We start from the raw sequence: 8,534 nt of genomic DNA, 5'->3' as shown, positions 1-8,534 counted from the left end.
CATACAATAGAAATAAGCGGAAACATTTTTATGTAATTCATTTCATTATTCTTTTGGCCAAATTTCATATACACAAATGTAAATTTACAAACAGAAAACCACATTTTCGTACCCTACAAAAAGAAATTGAACTGTATTTTAAGACAGTTAAATGCTCTACTAACAAAAAAGCTGTTAGAATTGTAAGTATATGCATGTCCCTTAAGGTCCTTGTGTAATTGTAATGTGATATTGTACCCCCTAGCCCCGCCCCTAGCCCCGCCCCTAGCGCGATTGTCCATTGTTTGTAATCTATGTATGCTTGTGTTCCCTCATGTGCTTTATGTATTGATGTTGTTAATAAAAAAATTAAAATTAAAAATATATATTTTTGTAGCCTCGTTTGAATGTTGCTGTTTACGTTACTGCCTTAATCACTAATCATCGTCGTAACTCACAAACGTAAAAATGAAAAAAAAAGACAATAATTTATTTGGCAGATTAATTTTGATTAATGTTTCACAATTGGATAAACACACACATCACCATAGCTACCAAGGCAAAGCTATGGCTGGGGTGCCGCGGGTGGTGTAGTAGCGGATCAGGAGCGCTAGAGGGCGGCAGCCAATTGTCAAAATGCAGCCTCAAATTCAAGTGCCGCCATAGGTGAAAACCCTATTCTTGCCGAATCGGAGGGCCGGACCTGTGCACATGGCTAGTCGAACTCTGCAGTGTGACAATGCTGAAACATTAATCCATTTGCAAACCTGTGCCACATATTAATTTTTACCGAAATCAAAACTTGAAAAAAAGTTTACGGCGCGAAATATGCTTTTACAAGTGCCACCTTTATTTTATGACTTATCGTTAATGCCGTCTTTGGTGTGCTTATCAAAGCATGCGCACCTTTTCCCCCCACTCCTATCGATAAAATGATTATTAGAATAATAATTGTATTTGTCATACAAACGTTCTACTGTGCGTGAAGTTTGAACTGCATTCTGTCATTACATGATGTGATAAGTTCAATTTTGAAGTACCTTTTTTTTTACACAAAAAAAACATTGATTAATAAAATATTTATCAGTCTTCCTCAAATGAATGGAATGAATCTGATTTTATTGGTCCTCAACTGGCAGCTCAGACACTAATAAGTGATGGGCATTCCGGCTCTATTCAGTGAGCCGGCTCGTTCGGTTCAGCTCACCAAAAAGAGCCGTCTCTTTTGGCTCCCAAACGGCAAAAATATGTTTTGTAATTTTTCAAGTCAAACAGTTAGCGATAGTTTGACTATGATTGATGTTACAACAATTCAAAACAAACTATTAAATTAAATCATACTCTACCTTAACCACAATGTATTTAAAAATGCATTGGTTTGTTATGAAAAATAATGCTATTAAACATGTGGATTTAAAGTATAACTTTTTATTGTATATAAAACAAAGTGCATATAAATCTAACCATTCAAAACGAATACAATTTGAACAGCATAATAGAATATTGCACCATTTTCAAAGAAAAATAAATAATGTGCAAAACTGCAGCATGGACTTAAAACATTGAACTGGTCCCTCTTTTCTGTTATGTGGTTACATTTGCTTCTCTCTGGCGGCTGGCTGTGATTCGCTGCAGACCCTTACACAGGAGTAGCATTTTTGAGGCTGTCACAGAGCTGAAAAGAAAGAACAGAAACTTATTAGTTCAGGTTCATGTTTTGTCTACTGATACTACATTCTCATCTACATATCTAATACTGGATTAAATAATGATGTAGTAATAACTGCTTATTGTACCTCTCTCCACTGATCTCTACAGTGACCTGCTCAAAGGGTTCCAGGACTGCAAAGCTCCTCCACCACCTCCCATTCCTCTTGGGTCAGAACATCAGCATGTGCATTGACAATGGCCAGGGTAGAGATGATGGCATCCTTTGACTCAAGAAACCGCTTCAACATATAAAATGTTTAATTCCACCTTATATTGCAGTCTTGTTTAGGCCTCAGCTCAGGCATCCCCTTCTGGCGTTGTGTAGACTTTAGTCTTTCAGCACCTACTGTGCTCCTGTGGAAGTATTCCACAGCTGCTTTCACTTTGTCCACAGTGGGCTTCATCACTTTCAGAGCATCTCTTACAGTCAGGTTGATTGTGTGGGCAAGACATGGATGATGGGTCCATTTTAATTTTTTGGGGGGCTTTTGTTATGTTAGCTGCATTATCGCTAACACAACATAGCACTTTTCCATCTACTTGCCATTCTCTGGCCACTCTCAACAGTTCCTCTGCCAAGTTCTCGGAAGTGTGTCTGTCGCTGAACTCACAGTTCACATATGCCGGTGTAGGTTGTGTGTAGAACCGGCTTTGAGATTTTTGGCAAATTCTACAATGTTCACTAACAGTCTACATTATTAAAAGGCATCCAAATGCTACTGTGCTTCTGACTCATTTTCCAGCTGTTGTTTTCACAGCTATCCTTCCTCACTCTACTCGGCTAAGTGCGTGACTGTGAGTGAGTTGGCTCGGCCCTCCCTCACGCATCTTTGGTTCATTGGTTGACACTGCATGTCTGATTGATAGGAACAACAGGTGAGGCTGTTAGTCTGAGCAGACAGTCAGAACGAATGTGTGTGCTTGAGCATTTAGGCCTATATTATTTAATTGATTTTTTTACGTTCTTTGAATTAGTTAATTCTATTCATTTCAATCTTTTGATTATTCATATCTTAATTATTTTTTAAATTATAGATTTGGCTCTTCTGATATGCGAGCCGGCTCCCAACGTTCACCTACAAGCCGACTCGTTCGCGAACGACCCATCACTATTAGACACGTCATTCAGGATAAATGGAGTTAGCCCCGAGTTAGCCTTCCCCGGAGCAGGTTAGTTCTGAAGGATTCGTTGCCATAAAAATGTACCTAACTTAAAAAGGTGAGCCACATTCACATGACTGGTTATCTCGAACTGAACTCAGAGTTGACCAAAGTTACCTCACCAACTCCTCAAAGTTGATTCCTAGGATACCAGGTTGTCCTCTAACGAGTGATGTAAACAATATTTATGGTGGCCTCCCGGGTGGCGCAGTGGTGAAGGGCGCTGTACTGCAGCGCCAGCTGTGCCACCAGAAACTCTGGAAGCCCAGGCTCTGTCGTAACTGTCCGCGACCGGGAGGTCCGTGGGGCGACGCACAATTGGCCTAGCGTCGCCCGGGTTAGGGAGGGTTTGGCCGGTAGGGAAATCCTTGTCTCATCGCGCACCAGCGACTCCTGTAGCGGGCTGGGCGCAGTGCGAGCTAACCAAGGTTGCCAGGTGTTTCCTCCGACACATTGGTGCGGCTGGCTTCCGGGTTGGATGACGCTGTGATAAGAAGCAGGTTGGTTGAGTTGTGTATCATGACTTTCAACCTTCGACTCTCCCGAGCCCGTACGGGAGTTGTAGCGATGAGACAAGATAGTAGCTACTAAACAATTGGATACCACGAAATTGGGGAGAAAAAGCGGTATAAAAAAATAAAATTATTTCCATGTGTTTTTTGAGAATGACACAAATATTAATTTCCACAAAGTTTGCTGCTTCAGTGTCTTTAGATATTTTTGTCAGATGGAATACTGAAGTATAATTACAAGCATTGCATAAGTGTCAAAGGCTTTTATTGACAATTACATGAAGTTGATGCAGAGTCAATATATGCAAGTGTTGACCCTTCTTTTTCAAGACCTCTGCAATCCGCCTTGGCATGCTGTCAATTAACTTCTGGGCCCCATCCTGATTGATGGCAGCCCATTCTTGCATTATCAGTGCTTGGAGTTTGTCAGAATTTGTGGGGTTTTGTTTGTCCACCCGCCTCTTGAGGATTTGACCACAAATCCTCAATGGGATTAGGGAGTTTTTCCTAGCCACCGTGCTTCTACACCTGCATTGCTTGCTGTTTGGGGTTTTAGGCTGGGTTTCTGTACAGCACTTTGAGATATCAGCTGATGTACGAAGGGCTATATAAATAAATTTGATTTGATTTGATTTGATTAAGGTCTTGAAGGTTTCCTGGCCATGGACCCAAAATATCGTTGTTTTGTTCCCTGAGCCACTTAGTTATCACTTTTGCCTTATGGCAAGGAGCTCCATCATTCTGGAAAAGGCATTGTCCGTCACCAAACTGTTCCTGGATGGTTGGGAGAAGTTGCTCCCGGAGGATGTGTTGGTACCATTTTTTATTCATGGCTGTGTTCTTAGGCAAAATTGTGAGTGAGCCCACTCCCTTGGCTGAGAAGCAACCCCACACATGAATGGTCTCAGGATGTTTTACTGTTGGTATGACAGGACTGATGGTAGCGTTCACCTTGTCTTCTCCGGACAAGCTTTTTTCTGGAGGCCCCAAATAATCAGAAAGGGGATTCATCAGAGAACATGACTTTACCCCAATCCTCAGCAGTCCAATCCCTGTACCTTTTGCAGAATATCAGTCTGTCCCTGATGTCTTTCCTGGAGAGAAGTGGCTTCTTTGCTGCCCTTCTTGACACCATGCCATCCTCCAAAAGTCTTTGCCTCACTGTGCATGCAGATGCACTCACACCTGCCTGCTGCAATTCCTGAGCAAGCTCTGTACTGGTGGTGCCCCGATCCCGCAGCTGAATCAACTTTAGGAGACGGTTCTGGCGCTTGCTGGACTTTCTTGGGCGCCCTGAAGCCTTCTTCACAATAATTGAACCACTCTCCTTGAAGTTCTTGATGATCGGATAAATTGATTTAGGTGCAATATCCTTGCTAGTGAAACCCTTTTTGTGCAAAGCAATGATGACAGCACGTGTTTCCTTGCAGGTAACCATGATTGACAGAGGAAGAACAATGATTCCAAGCACCACCCTCCTTTTGAAGCTTCCAGTCTGTTATTTGTACTCAATCAGCATGACAAAGTGATCTCCAGCCTTGTCCTCGTCAATACTCACACCTGTGTTAACGAGAAAATCACTGACATGATGTTAGCTTGTCCTTTTGTGGCAGGGCTGAAATGCAGTGGAAATGTTTTTTGGAGATTCAGTTCCTTTGCATGGCAAGGAGGGACTTTGCAATTAATTGCAATTCATCTGATCAATTCTTCAAAACATTCTGCAGTATATGCAAATTGTATGATGGCAAACTGAGGCAGCAGACTTTGTGAAAATGAACATTTGTCACTCTCAAAACTTTTGGCCACGACTGTACAACCTGATTTCAAACGATCACTTAAATAGCAGCCAACCGTTGTCGCTGTTGATTTCCATGATGGCAGCCTCCTGAAATCAACATCTACCATTCCAAAATATAGATAGAAGCCTTCTACTAATTCTCATCTAACCAACTATGTATAGCAGGGTTCCCCAACAGGTGACCCTGCGGGCCAAATTCTGTGATTTTATTTGGGCCTCCCCAACAGTGTTGCGTTTTTCTTTTGACGACCCCCGTATCAAAATCCAACACTGAAAAGTAGTTGACTGTCTTCTGCAAGTTGTCCTCTAACCAGTTGAGGTAAAAAATCTCCCTTTTCCCATATGTTTTTTTTGTTATGTTAAATTCTACAGCATGTACAACCAGATTCAATTTATGTTTTGGGAATATAAATAACTTTCAACATTTATTTCCATTTTACTTAATCAGGTAAAAAAAAGACTGCTGAATGAGTCCAAAAACGTGCTGCCATTGATTTTGATGATATACCAGAAATCCTAAATCGAGTTTGCCCTGCCTACACAGACATCCTGCAAAACAGGACAAGCAGCCGCCAACGTTGGAACCCTGCATTTGGGCGGAAGATTGAAGTCAATTTACAGTCTTCACAATCTTAACCAGAATCTGGGTTTAAAAGAGACCTGCAAAAAATATTTCCAGACAGGCCTTTTTTCAGTTGCATGTACCATACAAGGCAGTGATGCAACCTTTTGAGGATCTGAGGACCCATGCCAAATTTTTTCAGTCTCCTGAGGGGGAATAGGCTTCGTCATGCCTCTTCATGACCGTCTTGGTGTGCTTCGACCATGTTAGTTTGTTGGTGATGTGGACACCAAGGAACTTGAATCTCTCAACCTGCTCCACTACAGCCCTGTCAATGAGAATGAGGGCGTGCTCGGCCCTCCTTTTCCTGTAGTCCACAATCATCTCCTTTGTCTTGATCACATTGAGGGAGAGGTTGTTGTCCTGGCACCACACAGCCAGGTCTCTGACATCCTCCTTATAGGTGGTCTCGTCATTGATCGGCAAACTTAATGGTGTTGGAGTCGTGACTGGCCATGCAGTCATGAGTGAACAGGGAGTACAGGAGGGGACTGAGCACGCACCCCTGAGGGGCCCTCCTGTTGAGGATCAGCGTGGCGGATGTGTCGCTACCTACCCTTACCACCTGGGGATGGCCCGTCAGGAAGCCCAGGATCCAGTTGAAGAGGGAGGTGTTTAGTCCCAGGGTCCTTAGCTTAGTGATGAGCTTTGAGGGCAGTATGGTGTTGAATGCTGAGCTGTAGTCAATGAATAGCATTCTCACATAGGTGTTCCTTTTGTCCAGGTGGGAAAGGGCAGTGTGGAGTGCAATAGAGATTGCATCATCTGTGGATCTGTTGGGGCGGTATGCAAATTGGAGTAGGTCTAGGGTTTCTGGGATAATGGTATCGATGTGAGCCATGACCAGCCTTTCAAAGCATTTCATGGCTACAGACTTGAGTGCTACGGGTCGGTAATAATTTAGGCAGGTTACCTTAGTGTTCTTGGACACAGGGACTATGGTGGTCTGCTTGAAACATGTTGGTATTACATACTCAGTCAGGGAGAGGTTGAAAATGTCAGTGATTACTCTTGCCAGTTGGTCAGCACGTGCTTCAACCACTCCACAAATTTCTTGTTGACAAACTATAGTTTTGGCAAGTCAGTTAGTTCATCTACTTTGTTCATTTTTTCCAACAATTGTTGACAGACAGATTATTTCACTTATAATTCACTGTATCACAATTCCAGTGGGCCAGAAGTTTACATGCACTAAGTTGACTGTGCCTTTAAACAGCTTGGAAAATTATGTCACTGCTTTAGAAGCTTCTGATAGGGTAATTGACATCATTTGAGTCAATTGGAGGTTTACCTGTGGGTGTATTTCAAGGCCTACATTCAAAGTCAGTGCCTCTTTTCTTGACATCATGGGAAAATCAAAAGAAATCAGCCAAGACCTCAGAAAAAAAAATGTAGACCTCAATAAGTCTGGTTCATCCTTGGGAGCAATTTCCAAACGCCTGAAGGTACCATTTTTATCTGTACAAACAATAACACGCAAGTATAAACACCATGGGACCACACAGCCGTCATACCGCTCAGGAAGGAGACTCGTTCTGTCTCCTAGAGATTAACGTACTTTGGTGCGAAAAGTGCAAATCAATCCCAGAACAACAGCAAAATACCTTGTGAAGATACTGGAGGAAACAGGTACAAAAGTATCTATATCCACAGTAAAACGAGTCCTATATCGACATAACCTAAAAGTCCGCTCAGGAAGGAAGAAGCCTCTGCTCCAAAACGGCCATAAAAAGCCAGACTACGGTTTGCAACTGCACATGGGGACAAAGATCATACTTTTTGGAGAAATGTACTCTGGTCTGATGAAACAAAAATAACACTGTTTGGCCATAATGACCATTGTTATGTTTGGAGGGAAAGGGCTGGAGACTTGCTAGTCAAAGAACACCATCCCAACCATGAAGCACGGGGGTGACAGCATCATGTTGTGGGGGTGCGTTGCTGCAGGAGGGACTGGTATACCTCACAAAATAGATGGCTTCATGAGGGAGGAAAATTTGGTGGATGTATTGAAGCAACATCTCAAGACATCAGGAAGTTAAAGCTTGGTCGCAAATGGGTCTTCCAAATGGACAATGACCCCAAACATACTTCCAAAGTTGTGGCAAAATGGCTTAAGGACAAAGTCAAGGTATTGGAGTGGCCATCACAAAGCCCTGACATCAATCCCATATAAAATGTATGGGAGGATCTGAAAAAGTGTGTGCGAGCAAGGAGGCCTACAAACCTGACTCAGTTACACCAGCTCTGTCAGGAGGAATGGGCCAAAATTCACCCAACTTATTGTGGGAAGCTTGTGGAACCCGAAACGTTTGACCAAAGTTTAAATTGTTTAAGGCAACGCTAGAAAATACTAATTGAGTGTATGTAAGCTGAAATAAGTCACATTATTAAAATAAATGTGGTGATCCTAACTGAACTAAGACAGGGAATGTTTACTAGGATTAAATGTCAGAAATTGTGAAAAACTGAGTTTAAATGTAAACTTACAACTTCAACTGTATGTACAGTCACTGTGGGGACGACGTCCTCGATGCACTTATTGACAAAGCCAGTATCTGATGGGGTGAACTCCTCAATGCCATCGGAAGAATCCCGGAACATATTCCAGTCTGTGATAGCAAAACAGTCCTGTAAGTTTAGCATCTGCTTCATCTGGTCACTTTTTTATAGACCGAGTCACTGGTGCTTCCTGCTTTAATTTTCGCTTGTAAGCAGGAATCAGGAGGATATAGTTATGGTCAGATTTGCT

Source organism: Oncorhynchus tshawytscha, linkage group LG28, assembly GCF_018296145.1.
Source record: "Oncorhynchus tshawytscha isolate Ot180627B linkage group LG28, Otsh_v2.0, whole genome shotgun sequence".
Classification (NCBI taxonomy): Eukaryota; Metazoa; Chordata; class Actinopteri; order Salmoniformes; family Salmonidae; genus Oncorhynchus; species Oncorhynchus tshawytscha.
The sequence above is the reverse complement of the archived record's forward strand: the minus strand, read 5'-3'. Positions refer to the sequence as shown.